We start from the raw sequence: 17,157 nt of genomic DNA, 5'->3' as shown, positions 1-17,157 counted from the left end.
TTAGCTGACCGGTGAAGTACATTCTTTTCTTGTAGCCTGGAGGCTAATAACTCAGCTGCTTTCTTTGATAATCTCTTACTTAGTCATTCAATTTGGGTTGGCTAAACTGCTAAGGGGTGAATGACTGCTTGGCATCAGAAGAAGACCCTTAAGATTCTACAATCATTTCCTCATGCATCTTATGAAAATACACTTAATCACCATGTTCACTTTCTTCGTCCTTAGAAGAAATAAAACCATTGAAAACTGGAACCGGGAGTGTCTCAGAGCATGGGATAGGTCATATTGCTGAAGGAATATTAGGATATGCGATCATATGCCATTTTTTTTTGCCGACGCCCTTTATATGGATCAGACAGAAATAACAGTCACTGCTGTGGTCCTTAGGTCACACCAAACCATGGGAATACCAAAAGGCATTCCTTTGCGTTTTCCTTTTGTCCAGTCATGAAGCATTTCCTCACAATTATGACACAGTATGAGGAGCCAATTCTTGTCTTGATCGCCAACAGGAATTTGAAAATAGGCAATATATGCACGTGTCACAAATGATGAAATATTGGGCCTTTAACGTTGAAGTGTGTAACAGCCATATATATAACAGAAGGTGTCAGGACTATTCTTACATTTATGCCTACTCGAAGAAGCCATTATTCAATCTTAAAACAAAATAAGAGGGTGTTTTTATGAGATAATAATTTTTTACATTTAAAAACAATCACAATTATGTAAAAGTGATGTTTGTAAAACATTAATTGCCTTGTGGTTATGTTCAATCCAAGAGTTGTTGCCCTTTAACTCCAATTTAAAAACCAATGCATGCCATTTACTGTAACAAAAACAAATTAAAATTGCATAAAAACTAGAGCATGCACCAAAAAAAACAGATTTCTGATTTGGAATCAGCGATGAAGAGATATATAGAAACAGTTCTAAAACCTCATGCAACAGAAAATGAAAAAAAAATTGTTCCCCAGTGTTATTTGGAATTATTGGAATGTTATGCTAACCAAAGAAGGCAAGACTTTGTCTACAATTTTGTTGTACTCTCTTTAATATATAAAACTATTCACTAGTTAGTTTAAAAAGTTATCTTTTTTAATATCTTGTAGCTTAATTCCTAATTAAATGCATTTTTAAAAAGCTGCTCCTTTACTCTCATGGCTACTATATAATTTAGCTTCAATATAAAGACATTTATTTGATTGCCATAAAACAATAATAGTATTAATATCTTAGTAAATAATTCTTCATTGTTTTACTTTTGATCTATCAAACATTAATTCTTTTAAATATTTCTAAAATAAGAAACATTACAATTATTCTGACAAAACTGTACTGTTGCTATTATCTACCTCATTTCTGTATTCTGTTTGTTTTCATTCAAGGAAGACAATGTTTAGAACAGACACTGGTAAAAGTAAGTCAGTCAATTCCTGTTTTATCACAATGATAAGCAATAAACTATAATTGCAATGTGGTATATAATAAGTACTCTACAAAGACTTGTAGGTGAGATGGTATCAGTGAGGAATCAGGGAAAGTTTTCAAGAACTACATCTTGCAGGATGAGTTAGCCAGGAAAAGAAAAAAGAAGTGAACCACATAAAACGATTGAGTCAACAAAGATTAACCACCTGGGCTTATTTCCTCTTCCTCACAAAACCCCAAAGAGATCACAATTTTGTGGAAAATAGAGATATAATATATCAAAGGAAGTAACTAATAAAAGAACTTATCATAAAACACACTGAGAAAAAACAAAACCATTTTTCCCAGTCTGGCAACATCCAACCTCATACATACTACGTCTCCTGCCCTGGCGGGGAATCTCCAACTAAGAGAACTGAAAAAACAACTAACAAACAGGGAGAAGAAAATAACACAAGATAACTTCCCCAAACTGAAGTACTCTTGCTTCTAGAATGAAAGAGTTCTTTGAAGATCCAGTAAAATAAGGAATAAAATCCATTCCAAGACACATCATCATAAAACTCCAGATATAAAGATACTAAAAGCTTCCAGAATAATAAAAACAGGGCAGGCACAGCACAAAACAATATGGAGGGAGGAAAAAGACAATGAACTTCTCAGTGACAACAATGAATGTTGTAAAAGAAAGTCTTCAAAATTCTAAAAGAAAATGATCTTGCAACCTAGAATTCTATACCCAACCAAACTATTGATCAAGTCTGAGAGTGAGATAAAGTTTTGGATTTTTTTTTAAATTTCCATATAACGAGGAAGTTAAATCAGAAAAAAAAAGACAATGAGATGGGATCCACAGAAAAGGAACACAGCAAAGCTATCCATCTCACCTCTAAGGATATCAAATTGTTGACCCTCTTCTAGATCACACTGACACTTCACAGTATAACTCTGAATGAAAATAGCAGTAGCAGCTGAAGAAATAGTAACCATAGTAAATAAAGCAGAGGAAGCAATTAGAAACAAGTATTCTTTGTCTAGGCAAAGATGCCTGTGAGATTGGAGGAAACCCCCATGACAAGGGCTGTTAGTCCTCAGAGGACAGTCTCTACATTAAACCAATATCAAATACTACCAAACTGTTACACATTCACCTCTAAAGTTATGTTTACATGCATTATAAACAGTATCACTTTGAAGAGAAACAAAACCATGTATCTACACAAAAATACACCCACCAACACATTTTCACTCACAGCGTGGTTTAATTTGGTTATTTTATAATTAGGTTTCATTTAAGAAACCAGTAACAAAATGTTAATGTATAGTTTCTATGAAGTAAGAAAATAATTAAGAAATAAGAGCAACAATTCAAAATGCTTGGCAATTACTATATCAGTTACCAATTTCAAAATCCCCACCAAAAATAACTGACAGGTTTCAGTTATTTTTCAAATTTTAAGTGAAAAATTAAAATCTCATCTTTCAACTCTATTATTATGTATACTTAATCTGTAGTTAATTTTTATATATAAAATACTAATGAATCCGAAGTCTTATTGCAAGTAGTATGCAAAATGAGGAAAACAATAGAAAAAAGTATTTCAAAAACAAAAAAAAATACATTTGCCAATTATACTAAAAACTGTAACTTGTCATTTTATCCTCTCTCAAATGTCCTTATAGCAGTCTTATTTTTTGGTATTGTGTACTGAGGATGACTTAAGGAATTTTATAACCACTCTAGAACATATGCATACTCTATTTATGTTTCTCAAATAGAAACCTTTCTTATATATAACTTTTGCAATACTCCATCTTTTACTTACCAAATTAAAGTAAAAAATAGGATATGATCAATAGATCATCTATGAATAATCATGCCATGCTTACATAATTTCATTTGTGTGACTTCATTTTCTGTTATATGTTGTTGGTATGTTGTTTGGTATTTACTGTTTGAGTGAGCAATATTAATACTAACGTGGCCAAAACTAAGATACTGCATGTAGTCAGTATAGTAAGACACTTACATGTCAGTATTATTTTATAGTGCCCTACACAATCCTTGTAGTATAAAAGTCCCTTTTTTTATTGTGCAAACTCTAAATTTCATAAGGTTCTATTTAATTAGTCCAAAATTCAAATACACATTCATGCCAAATATTGCAACCACATAGGAGATAAGAAGAAAGATATTTGAAATACTTTCATGGGAACAACCTTGGGTTGCTCTCCTAAAATATCAGTACAGGGACCCAAATTAATTCACATGCTATCCACAAAACAGATGAGGTATGAAAGAAATCTTATGTTTAATGTGACCTTTGGATGTACTTTTACTTGTCATAATTATAAAGGAGCTACTCTCAGAGCCAAAACATAACCTATGTTATTATTCTTAAAACTATAGTAGTATTTTATGAAGTGCTTCACACTATGACAAGCTCCAGGCAAAATATATGGAAACTCCTACTTTCCTTACTAAGTATATATAATAGGCCTTTCTGAATAAAAAGTTTTGATATTATACATATGAATTAAAATAACTACATGAAAACTTTTCTTTGTAATGTACATTCAAATACAAATATGCCAGTGTGGTTACCTGCTTCAATTTAACAAATCATCTATAATCTAAATGCAAATTAACTAAAAATTTAAATTTAATAATCTAATTATTACTTTAATAATGTAGTATGCTGTGTTAGATAAATACATGTCAAGAGGGAATTAAAAAGAAAACTACACACACACAAGAAAAAATCTTTAAGCAACTCTTTTCTTTTCCAGATATTATTTTCACACACAGAATTTCACCAAAAAAAAACAGTTGTTTTCAAAAATGTTTTAGCAAAACTGTCAACTTATCAATATATGTAACATGCAACATAGTTGCTTTATTCAAGGGGGAAAAGAAAGATTACTGGTTCATCCAACATAAAATTATAAATTCTAAACATATAACAAATAGAATTTGTTTTAGTACAATGTCAAATACGCCATCAATTAGAATATTTGCAAGGCAAAACAAGCATAAAAAATCCTTGTGTGATACGAAGAAAAACTTTAGAATTATGTACTAGATCAGGGGTAGTCAACCTTTTTATACCTACCGCCCACTTTTGTATCTCTGTAGTAGTAAAATTTTCTAACCCCCACTGGTTCCACAGTTATGGTGATTTATAAAGTAGGGAAGTAACTTTATAAAATTTATAAAACAAAGTTACAGCAAGTTAAAGCATATAATAATAATTACTTACCAAGTACTTTATGTCGAATTTTCGCTAAGTTTGGCAGAATAAATCTTTATAAAACAACTTACTATAGTTAAATCTATCTTTTTATTTATACTTTGGTTGCTCCGCTACTGCCCACCATGAAAGCTGGAACACCCACTAGTGGGCGGTAGGGACCAGGTTGACTACCACTGTACTAGATCATAACCAACTCTGCCATACTTTTCTGTTTCTTCCTAATAGCAATATCTCTCTATTTTCATCTTAAAAATAGGTTCCAAAAGCTATAAAACATCAGTCATGCATTAAAAAGTCATAGCCACAAACTGCCTTGCTTGGCTAACAAAAACACATAAATAGTGGACTGATGGAAGATTACTTTTATCACAAAATAAAACATTTTTAAAGATATTGCATGTGAATTAAGATTCCTCCTAAATATATATATACTGTATTATATGACTATTAGGAATAATTCAATAGGAATTTGAGATATTACTAGGATGACCATAGGTCATAATTTTGCTAAGAAGATTCCTATTTACACCTATTGTCCTAGCATATTACAGTACTTCCTTTCCCTCTCAAAATTGTCCTGAACTTAATAGTAAATTGTATGTCCATTCTAGCTATTACAGTTATTTTGTATTACCTAAATCACGGGTTTTTCAGGATTTCCTAAAGCAGCAATTTTTGACCAATGCGCCACAAGGATTTTTAAAACATGTTTCACCTGACTATATAGTCAGATACTGACCTCTTTTTCCTTAGAATGTCAAAAAAAATTAATAATAACAGCAGCTAACAACAATAGTCATCTGGTGTGAATGAATCAAAAGTATATCTAATTTTTTATCAGATCAGCAAAAACAATTTTTTTTGATGGACCACAGAACTTTGGGAATGGGTCTATGTGTGCCATGAGATGAAAAAGGTTGAAAATCACTGTTCCAATATAACATTAAGTATTTACTTGAAACATGTAACTTAAAGCTTTGAGTAATTTATATAGTACCCTGCTATTTACTCAGATATAGTTACTTATGGCATTCACAAACCATCAAAATCTGTTGCTGTCTAACATTATCTCAACTATTTTCTGTTGTCCTTGGTGTATTCCAGACCCAGAATGGAGGCTTCCCTTTATCTGCAGGTAGCAAACAGGATTGGAAAGATTTTATTCCTTTAGCCTCACACCAAATTCACATTTTTCCTTACTCTCTGAGGCTCCCCCAAATCTTTCAAATGATTACATTTAAGTGTTTAAAATTAAAATTGGTTACTTTCTTATCCTTGTTATGCACATATTTAAATACTTGACTGTGTATTAAACACTATATTTAGAGTTAATTTAATAGCATGTTTGTGATCATTTCTATAAAAACTTAAGCATCAGACACTTAATCATTCTTTTTAATGATATGTGTATATTGAACTGTTACAGTACCATCATTTTAGAAGGAAATCAGATTTGGCCTAACAGAGCTTGAAAGTCTAAAGATTTGATCTGAGTGCTATACATACACTAGACAAACACATGATTTCCCAGAGGCACAAATTCCTCAGTCCATACAAAGGATTATGAGAAGAATCAAATCAAAAAATTCAAGCTCAAGTACTGTTCACTGTGTAAAAATGATGACTGTTATGCAAGTGAAAATAGTCAACAAGTTAAATCTATCAGATAAATAATGGAAGGAAGGAAGGAAGGAAGGAAGGAAGGAAGGAAGGAAGGAAGGAAGGAAGGAAGGAAGGAAGGAAGGAAGGAAGGAAGGGAGAGAGAGAGAAAGAGAGAAGAAAGGAAAGAGAGAGGGGAGGGGAGGGGAGGGGGAGGGGGAGAGGGAGGGGGAGGAGGAGGGAAGGGAAGGGAAGGGAAGGGAAGGGAAGGGAAGGGAAGGGAAGGGAAGGGAAGGGAGGAAAATACAACTTTGCTAAAAAACTACATTGCACAAACTACACATACAAAACTGTCCTGAGCTAAGAAAGACTAGAAAACCATACTAAATGAGTCCCAATCCCAGCACCATCACTTCCTATCAGCTGTGTGGCAAGTATCTTAAGTCTCTGTTTCCTCACTCATAAAATGAAAATAGCAACTCTACTTATCTCACTGTGAGGAGTTAACAGTCCATTAAAAAATATCAGCACTGTGCTTGCACATAGTAAGTGCTCAATAAATGCTATCTATTGTTACGATAATCTCCACTAATGTCTCTTTACAAAAACAAGTCTTAAAAATTTATTTTGATGTCAGGAGAAAATTTCACATGTATGTATATATGTGTGTGCACACATAAGTGTATCTTCCAATGAGAGATTACTTAGATGACACAGGTAATACTGTAGTCCACAAATACTTATTAATAGTGTGGACTGGATATATTATCATGACAACTAATATAGATCTTATTCTATATTGGAGAAGTAAACTTTTTTCTTCTAAAGAAGTCTATATTAGGCATACAGAAGTACATTTTAAAATAAAATTCAATATCTAACAGTACCTAAGTTGTTCATCTCCAGAACAGAAAAGTCACTAATATGTACAATTATACATTTTTAAACCCATGTATACAAATCAAATGTAACCACTTCCTTATGGCAATTATATAAAGATACTACAGCGATATTCTAACTAAACATTGAGACAGTCAAGATTTCAAAATAAGAAAGTTGGCTATAAATATACATAATTTACAATTCTTTAGTGAAACCTGTCTATAGAGGCCACTATCACTATAATTCAACTGCATCCTAACAAGAAATGCACAATGCTACTTCTCTCTGAACTGCTAAAATTTTAAAGTACACAGTAATTCACCACAAATACAAGAGACCATGTTGTACACATGACACTCTTAGCCAAATAACTATATTAACCTATTCATTAAATCCATTCAACAAGTGAGCACGAATTACTACACTATCTTATGAAATAGTCAAAAGACAGAAGTTAATACCTTATTTGGTTAAAAACAGAAACTTTAATTAAGAGAATTATTATCTAAAGCCAGAGAAACTATAGCTTGCATTTATAAAGGTCCTCGTCCATTTTAATTCATTAAAATAAAGTGGTATAAAACTTTCTATAAGAGATATGCTATGAAATAAATGTCACTATGACTGATATAAAAATCTATATAAACATCATGCTGTTTTCCAAATACACATATAATGGGGATTTAAAAAACAAAGGCAACATCAGTAAATTTATATATCAGAAATCCAAATCAAAGTTGGACTCCATTTCACTTAACTTTCCTAAAAATATTACAGTAGTACAACAGATTTGCCACTAAAATAAAATAACTAGGACTCCATTATTTATTCTAAAGCAAATAAGAAATAGAGACCTGCCCTTTATAGATACAAAGGGTAATGTGGTCTCAGGTTTAGATGTTCAGTCTCAGTTGATAAGACTACAGGCTATATTATTAATTTGTCAGCGATTCCAGAATGAGTATACACAAACCATACCTTCCATCACCGATAACACTAAACAGGTAAATTTGTAGCTAAACAAAGCACAACTAAAATTTTACCTCTACCACAAATTACTTAAAAAATATTCATGGGCATTTCATGAATATACTTTCGCCTTAGAGCTAATATTTTAATTTTAAAGAACCACAAAGAAAAAAAATCAAAACTAGTCAGTAACAATGCAGCGTCTAAAAGCAATAAACTCAAAATTAAGTTATAAATAATTTAAAGCATGTCATGAAGATATATTAATAATTCATCAGATAAATAATTTACTAAATAATCAAATAAATAAATAATGAAATACATAAATAAGTCAGCAAATAAATAATTCTGCAAAATAACCTAAACAATAAGTCACCCAAACAAATCACAAACCTATAAAACTACAATGATTTTCTGGATTCTGATAGTTTTAAATAAGCAAATGTACATAATCTAGATCAACTCCTGTTAGAATTAAAATATTTTTCAATGCTATTGGTAAAATCCTCACCTCAATATATAAGAACATATTTTCAATCTTTAAAAGACTGCATGGGATTACTTCTTATAAATTATTAACAGGATTATAAAATATCTTCCTCTATATTTTACATATAATATCTTTGCCTAATATATTTTCCCTCAAACAACTGAGCACTTAAAATATTCTTAATTTATGCTTCCTTTTTAAAGCAATACTTACAGTATAACAGTGCCACAGCCTTTGATTGTTTTCCTATCAGAAAGTCTCCATTCACAAAATCTTCCTTTACCACATCTTTGGAAATTTTCTGCAGGGATAGAGCAGTAAGAATAGTATTAATTATTACAGATGGCATTTCATTCACTGGGGAACAATGTTTCCTAATGCTACAAAGTAGCAGTGGGATGTGAACATTATTAGTTGAAAACTATGTCAAGTTTTCAGAAGTCTTTAATGGACCAAGTGCAAGCTGACAGAGACCAGTTTCCTCTATTGGAGCTGACACACAAGCTGTTAAAATGGTGGAATTTCAGACATGAAGACAAAAACCTGTCAAGGACAAAGTGACTGGCTGACATCTAATGCTATCCTCAATTTAAGAAGCTCAAAGTTCTTGAGAGAACACATGAGATCACTTAACTGTTACAATTTGAATGTAGTGACAGTATAATTAGAGCATCACAGAGTCAAAACACAATCGACCTCATAAATCAGTCTTCAATGAACCTTTACTTAAAGGTTTTAACCATTCAAAGAACGGTACTCCAGAAATCCATAAACATTAGATCCCAAACTATGATTAGTTTCCCCACAGAAATAAGAACATTGTAATGAGTTTTTGACACGTTTATAACAAACAATATGGCACATTTGATGAGGAGGAAACTAAAATTAATCAAAGCATTTTATATAATTTATCTCAATGAATTCTCAAAACAACCTTTCAAGTTAGGTAATATATTACCATTTTTACAGTCAAGAAAACTAAAGCTCAGTAAGACTATGCATATTGCCTAAGATCCCCAGAGGCAGGGAAGATTCTAACTTTGTATCAATTCCCTGTGAAGGTTTGTTCAACTAAGACCCCTTAAATTTGAGCCCAACCTAAAAAAATACAGCAAATCCTAGCATCATAAATTGATTACAGTAATGGTTCTCAACTGGGAGCAGCTTGCCTACCTATCTCCATCCCCCACCCCCAGGGGCATTCAGTGATGTCTGGAAACACTTCCAGTCATCACAACTAGGGGTATTATGGGCACCTAATGGGTAGAGATCAAGGATGATGCTAACTAAACATCTTCAATGGACACGATAGCCCCCACCCAACCAAGAATTACCTGGCCTAAAATATTAATGGTGCTGAGGGTGGAACACCCTGGATTAGAATAAAATGATTGTTGAAGTGTATGGATTATCTCTATAGAATAATACAGATTTGGTTTAGGGATGTAAAGCTTGGAAAATGGGTATATAGAAACTCTATCTACTTTCTGCTCAATTATTCTGTAAACCTAAAACTGCTCCAAAAATAGTCTAATAAAGTTTTTAATGTGTATCCTTCATTTATTTCACTGAAGTTATGAATAACTTTCTTAGAATCAATAATAAAACATAAGTCTACATTTATAAAATTTTTAAATTTCATTTATCAAAATTCTTCAAATAAAGTTAATATTAGAGCATATGAAAGCTATCCAGTGTTTTCTGAAAGAATATTTATGATAATTAGTAAAAGCATTTGACCAAATTCAGCAATATAATCATCAAACAGCTCAAGAAATTATCATTTTAAATGTTTTATTTTCAATATCAATTAATCTCTCTCTAGTCTCAAAATAGATTTTGGTTTCATCCTGGATCTAGAATCTACCATGACACAATGCATGTTTGATTTGACCTATCACATTACTATTCAATACATAGAGCATTCAACAACAGTATCCTTCATCAGATAAGATTAATCCTATCCTTCCCCAGCCAAAAAGAAAATTTAAATTAAAAAAATAAATAAGCCTGACCAGGCGGTGGCGCAGTGGATAGAGCATTGGACTGGGATGCAGAGGACCCAGGTTCGAGACCCTGAGGTCGCCAGCTTGAGCGCGGGCTCATCTGGTTTGAGCAAGGCTCACCAGCTTGGACCCAAGGTCACTGGCTTGAGCAAGGGGTTAATCGGTCTGCTGTAGCCCCACTGTCAAAGTACATATGAGAAATCAATCAATGAACTAAGGTGTCACAACAAAAACTAATGATTGATGCTTCTCATCTCTCTTCGTTTCTGTCTGTCCCTATCTATCCCTCTCTCTGACTCTCACTCTGTCTCTGTAGATTAAAAATGTGTGTGTGTGTGTGTGTAAAATAACTTAAGAGGAAAAAACAAAGGGAGATAATTTCTCCCATGTAAATGTCCAACTGAAGGCTGATGAGGCAACTCCAACATCAGGGGCCCAAGCTCCTCCCATCCTTTTGCTGTGGCACATCCTGTTCTACTCAAAGTCAGCTCAAACTCCAGGAAGGTTATGGGAATGCCAGCTAACACACCCACGTTGCCAGCAGCAAAGAGAAGGAAGGGGAAAGAAAGGTTCCCTGCTAACTCTCACATTTCAGCTTACAGTTTATAAAGCATAACTTAGTGTTTTGGCTACATCCAACCACTTAGAAGGATAGGAAATGTAGTCTCCAAATTGGTAATAAAATAAAGCCCAGGTATAAAATTAGGGTTGTTTTTACTAAGGAAAACAGCCAGAATGAGTTAAACGGACCAGACTACAAGAGAGGTTACAACTCTTCAGAGGAAATGGGAGATGTACTCAAAGTTTTTCATTACAGTGTTTCACTGTAAATTATATGTAACATAATACATATGTATTTATATGTGTGTGTAGACATATATGAAAGAAAACCTGAATGTTTAACAATGGGTAAATGCTTAAATAAATGTGGGGATAATCTCAGAATAGAATGTGATGTAGTCACTTAATATTACTTTCAATAATTTTACTGATAAAAAGAAACACTCATAACACTAAACGAAAAAAGAACAGGATATAAAACATTTCATATAAAATAACCCACTTTATATTAAAATACATACATACAAACACATATATATGAGAAATGTTCATAATATTAAATGGAAAAGGACAGGCTGTAAAATATTTCATATAAAATAACCCATTTTATATAAAAGTGCGTACACACAACACACATATATATACACACACAGTATATATATATACATCTGATCTCTATATCTATAGTGAAGGGCTGAGACCTCATAAAAATCAAGAGAACAGAATTAATTTAAATGAAAATAGTGTTTTAGGCTTTGGGAACTGTAACCACATGTCACTATCCCCGTACTTTTCATTACTTTCTAATTTTCCTACAATGAACACATATTATACTTATTATTTTCATAAAAATTTGGCCTAGATGAGGAAAAGCATCTTCTAAAAAGTAGCTAGATTCAAGCTTCAATGTATTTTATTACTTGGAATTGGCTGATTTTTTTAAAGGTGGAGCAAAATCTATAAGCTAAATCTTTCCAAACTGGTACAAAAAAATGCATGTTTCTCTTTAGCTGTTAGTAAGAAGCTAAGCTCGCTATGCCCAAGTTGTTTTCAACTTACTAACATTCACATATCACATTTGTCAGCTTTACACAAGTCACTCCTAACCAGATGCTACATCCATCATTCCTAACAATTTACCTCGACATATTGATTACTTTGCTCATCTCACTCTGTAGAACTAATCATTCCTACTTCAAACTTCTACAAATCCTTCCATTTTCTGTATTTCTGTTATTTTTTTATTTCTACTCTACTGCACATTTTTCTGGTTATGCCTTCATAATGGATGCATCTAACAGAAATTACATCTTTCTTATCTTTATAAGTATTTTACACTGCCTTGAATTACCCAGTTGTTATTGGGTATACAGACCTTTATATCTGTATCAATTCTACTGTCTGCAAGTCTCATAACTATCATTAATAGAATATTAGAATTAGGAATGCTTTAAAATTCTCTATATTTTCTAGAATACTTCTATTTTCTAAACCCTCATTATTACCACATAAAAATGAAAAAATAAGAAAAAAAAGCAAGCAATTGACATATTTAAAACTACTAACAAGTAAAAACAGATAAAGGCTGAGCAAGGCAAAAATTGCCATCCATACTTAACCATGAAAAATCCAAAGTGCAAGCCATTGTTAAAAAATCAGGGGAAAGGCCCATAAATAGGAGAAATTCTTCTCCAAACTATTCCATAGCTATATTGATTCAAAGTTAATGACAGAGCGGGTAAAAGACACAAAACATCTTAACTTGGTGGTTTAAAATAATGATGGATTTAAACCAGTTGTGAGATTCAAATAATTTAACAACCAGTTCTCTGCCATAATGACTATTTTAGGTATAAAAAAATGATATACCAAAAAGTAGTTTATTATTTCATATATTTAATAGTTAAATAAGAAAATAAAAAAATTACACAAAATTAGATTATGTTATAAGAAAGAGTTTTAAAGTATTAATGAAAAAATATTAAATAATACAAATAACAATAAAACTGTTATTTAAGATATTTCCACATTGCTTCTTGATTGGCATCCTCACTTGCCAGTTTTTTTCACCTATGGACAGAATGAACATAACTATGGGTGCTTACAATACGCTGTTGCATAGATGAACATTAAAAAAGAGTAAGGAATGTAAATTTGTGACTTCCACATGGGCGGCTGCCCAGGCGTCCACCTTAAAGAGAAACCTGATTACAAGTGCCATTTTAACAACTGGTGAGCCGAACTCAGCAAAAAATTAGGCATCAGTTCTGCCGAACCAATGCAAACTGGCTGAATCTTACCACTGATTTAAGCTGGAAAATAAGGTAAAGTTTGAAGGGGAAAAAAAGACATTCTTTTAGCCAGACACATGATTCAGCTATGAGAATATAAGGCCATATAATTTAAAATTTTGACAGCCACCAACCCATCCCAATATAAAGATGAAAAAATGAAATAATGTAAGGTGCCTTTTGAGTTTTTACCCTAATTTATAATCACATCTGTGTGTATTCTTATTAGTGGCTTCAAGTTTTCTTTGTGGAAAGAAAAATACAGGCTTTAAAAAGATACTTACATATTTATATTTAAAAACCCAGAAAAAAAATTACCTAAATACATACACACAATCATGTATAGGAAAGTTTCCCATAATTGTAAACTTTTCACTAGTATGTCCTGATGCCTACTTAAGATATAAAAGTGAATAAACAAGTTTTTAAGTAAGATACCACTAACATTAAAAATTAATGTACTTTTAAAATATATTTGTAAGTAAAAGCAAACTGCAAAGTGTTTTTATTTCATCCATAATAAAAACGACACAAAGCCAAAATTCTTTACTGTAAACATTTGCAAAAGGCTTAAAACTAGGGAGATATGTCTAGTTCACCTCTGTAGCTGTCAAAAGAGGAGCTGAGCTTATTACAGGGAAACTCTAATAAGTAAAATTGATAATATCTGAAGATTAACATTTTAAGTCAGACACATAAGCTTTTCCATAAAAACCACCCTAAATAGATGCTCAAACACACAATGAATTCATACATATGTGAGTCGGAAATAACGCCAAACTTGTTCATAGTAATCATTCATTTTCTTTGGTATTATTATTTTAAAATAATTGAATTAATTTGTCCTATTCCATATTATCTCACTAAAATTCAACCTGAAAAGAATGCACCATGTTTATTCTAGTTCTTCATATATCCAGTGCTAACAGAGTAAGCTGAAGGGTCATCCTTCTGCTCACACCAGAACTTCAAGCCTTTTGTGAAGAGGCAAGCATTGTATACCCTAAAGGAAAAGTAATTCTAATTAGTTTCTATGTTTAATCAGCTATTCTTTTCCATCAAAATTGAATCCACCAAAAATCAACTCTACTTTTACACACACACACAAACACAGATACACACAGGTATGCAAGCACACACACCTCACTAGTAAGCTATTTAACCAACATTTATTTCTTGAATAACTCATCCTTAAAATTTATTACATATTGTATTATAGAAAAATAATTGATAACCATGTTATAGACTCTTTTTCAGCAATTAAGGATTAACTCGAGTACTAAATTGCAAATATTAGCAAGAAAATTGAATGGTGATAGTTCAGGCCTTGTTCTCACCTAATTATAAAAATTATCTAAAAAGGTTATATGATGTATTTCAATTCCATATAGTTAAGGAGTCAAAGCTATTCATAATTATACATTTAAGCTTAAATTATCTTAAATTAAATACTCTGAATTTAAATTATCTTTATGAATTTTATAATTGAGCCATTTTTATAATTTGTATAAAATTTAAAATTATATCTAATCTAAATTTTAAGAACTGCAGTTTTTAAAATGTAGTCATTAATTTTCAGTCACTTTTTGACTGGGTTGACATCTACATATAAAGGGATACAGGTTATTATTTTTGCATTTAAGTTCTAACAAAGGTAAACAAAAATTATTAACTAAAGGTTATTTTAAGTTTTTAAATTTAAATTAGTAAGTTTTCTAAACTTTGGGATCATTTTTGGTAAATGCTTTTTGTTTAAAAATTATAAACTTCTAGGCAATTATAAATGCAATTTTAATCTAAGTTATTTAATTTGAAATAATTTAAATTTAAAGAAATTGTGAATAGTTATTATAACTTTTAATTACACTGTATTTGAGACACTTATTTTTACATCATTAAAATAAAATTACAGGTCATACACTATCTCCACTTTATTTTATGTCAATGTATCAAAAACTGATCCTTGTGTTCTAAAAAGGATTCATTAGCTATAACACTATATCTCTTTTCTCTCTTCAAGAACAATTATAAAATTTTCAGTTAAGTAAAAGTTATTCAGAAATGTTAAGATCTGAAAGTACATTTTATAAGTTAAATTCCTAGAACTCAGATACCTAAATTTAATTTTCTAAAGAGTTACTGGAGAGATTAAACTACTGTAACCAAACACTGTTACAACAACAATAAAATCAAAGCAACAAAGTATTTAAATAGGAAAAATACATCATGTTTCTGCTGAAGGCACAACTATTTCTATATATTCTAATATGCAAAATCAGGAAAAATAAAATAATCAATTGTTGGAGTTCTTTATGATGGTTTTCACTTTTGTGAATTAAGCACAAATTTAGTGACTAATGACAGTCAGTAGAGCTTCTCCACAACTCTACACATAAACTAAACAATAAATATGTAAAAATAGTTACATTCCTGTCCATAAGAAGCCAAGCTAACTTCCTAGACAGGAAGAATTGAAAGTGCGTGCTCTCACTAAGCACCACAAAATCTGAATGGAGAAAAAGCTGTAAATAGAATTCATGGATGAGCTTTTTCTTTAAAGAAATTTTACAACTATAAAAGAAATAAACAATATTATAATTATCCATGCTCTCACCAACCAGAATTTTTAACAACTGGTATTCACATTATGCATTCAAATTCATATAAATATGAAACCATACTTGCTTCATTTTATGTATATTTATTAAAGAACTAGAGACACAAAGTTTAAGTCAACCATTCACCACCTCCAGCGCCATTTCCCTCTTCTTTCCGCCTTTTTAGCAGCCAGTATCATGTAACCTCCTAACTCATAGTCTATATTTTTATTTACATATTTAAATAACAGAGTTGTATTTTATGATTTTTCAATTTTCAAAAATAATCTCACACTAAGTCCACTTGCTTTTTTCCATGCCACACTATTTTTGAGATCTGATTAGATATATATATATTTCCTTTTAACTATTTAAAGTAATGAATTCATACATATGCATACTACATTTTATTTACCCATTCCTCCACTGGTGAGCATTTAGGTTGTTTCTAACTTTGCACTATTACAGTGTTTTACTAAATATCCTTGACCAAGTTTCTATGTTCACATGTAAGAACATGTGAACTATGTTCTCTGAAACAAAGGCTTCTCAACTTCAGCATTATTTGCATTTTGTATTGGACAATTCTCTATTGTGAGGATCTTCCTGTGAATTGTAGGATGTTCAGCAGCATCCCTGATATCCATCTACTAGATGCTCTTCAGATGTAACAACTAAAAATGTCTCCAGACACTGCCAAATATACCCAGAGAGTAAAATTGCTCTGGTTGAGAACCACTGCTCTAAGAGCTATCTACATGAAAGTAGAACTTCTGGGTTATATGTATATTTTCCATTTTACTGGATACTACCCAACTGTTCTCCAAATATCTGTATCAATTTATACTCACATCAGCATATAATACCTCTGGTATCCTAATATCCTTGCCAAAATTTGATAATGTGTAACAATTTAAATTTTCCCAATAAAATGAATTATTAATTTTCCAAAAGGAGAACCATTGCTACTATTAACTTCAAAAATAAGACCCTGGTCGGTTGGCTCAGTGGTAGAGCGTCAGCCTGGCATGTGGAAGTCCCAGGTTCAAATCCCAGTCAGGGCACACAGGAGACCAT

At 31.7% G+C, this 17,157-nt stretch overlaps 1 protein-coding gene across 3 annotated transcripts in view; it reads right to left on the bottom strand.

Annotated features, from left to right (window-relative positions):
* TBC1D5 (TBC1 domain family member 5) overlaps positions 1–17,157 on the bottom strand; it is a 495,717-nt gene that overhangs the window by 445,769 nt on the left and 32,791 nt on the right. For all 3 annotated transcript variants that reach the window (XM_066350480.1, XM_066350479.1, XM_066350482.1), the window contains exon 2: positions 8,839–8,926. The gene's annotated coding sequence lies outside the window, so the exon portion shown is untranslated. The remainder of the gene's footprint in view (positions 1–8,838; positions 8,927–17,157) is intronic.

Source organism: Saccopteryx leptura, chromosome 10, assembly GCF_036850995.1.
Source record: "Saccopteryx leptura isolate mSacLep1 chromosome 10, mSacLep1_pri_phased_curated, whole genome shotgun sequence".
Lineage (NCBI taxonomy): Eukaryota > Metazoa > Chordata > Mammalia > Chiroptera > Emballonuridae > Saccopteryx > Saccopteryx leptura.
Note: the sequence above shows the minus strand (reverse complement) of the source record. Positions and strands in the feature narration are given on the sequence as shown.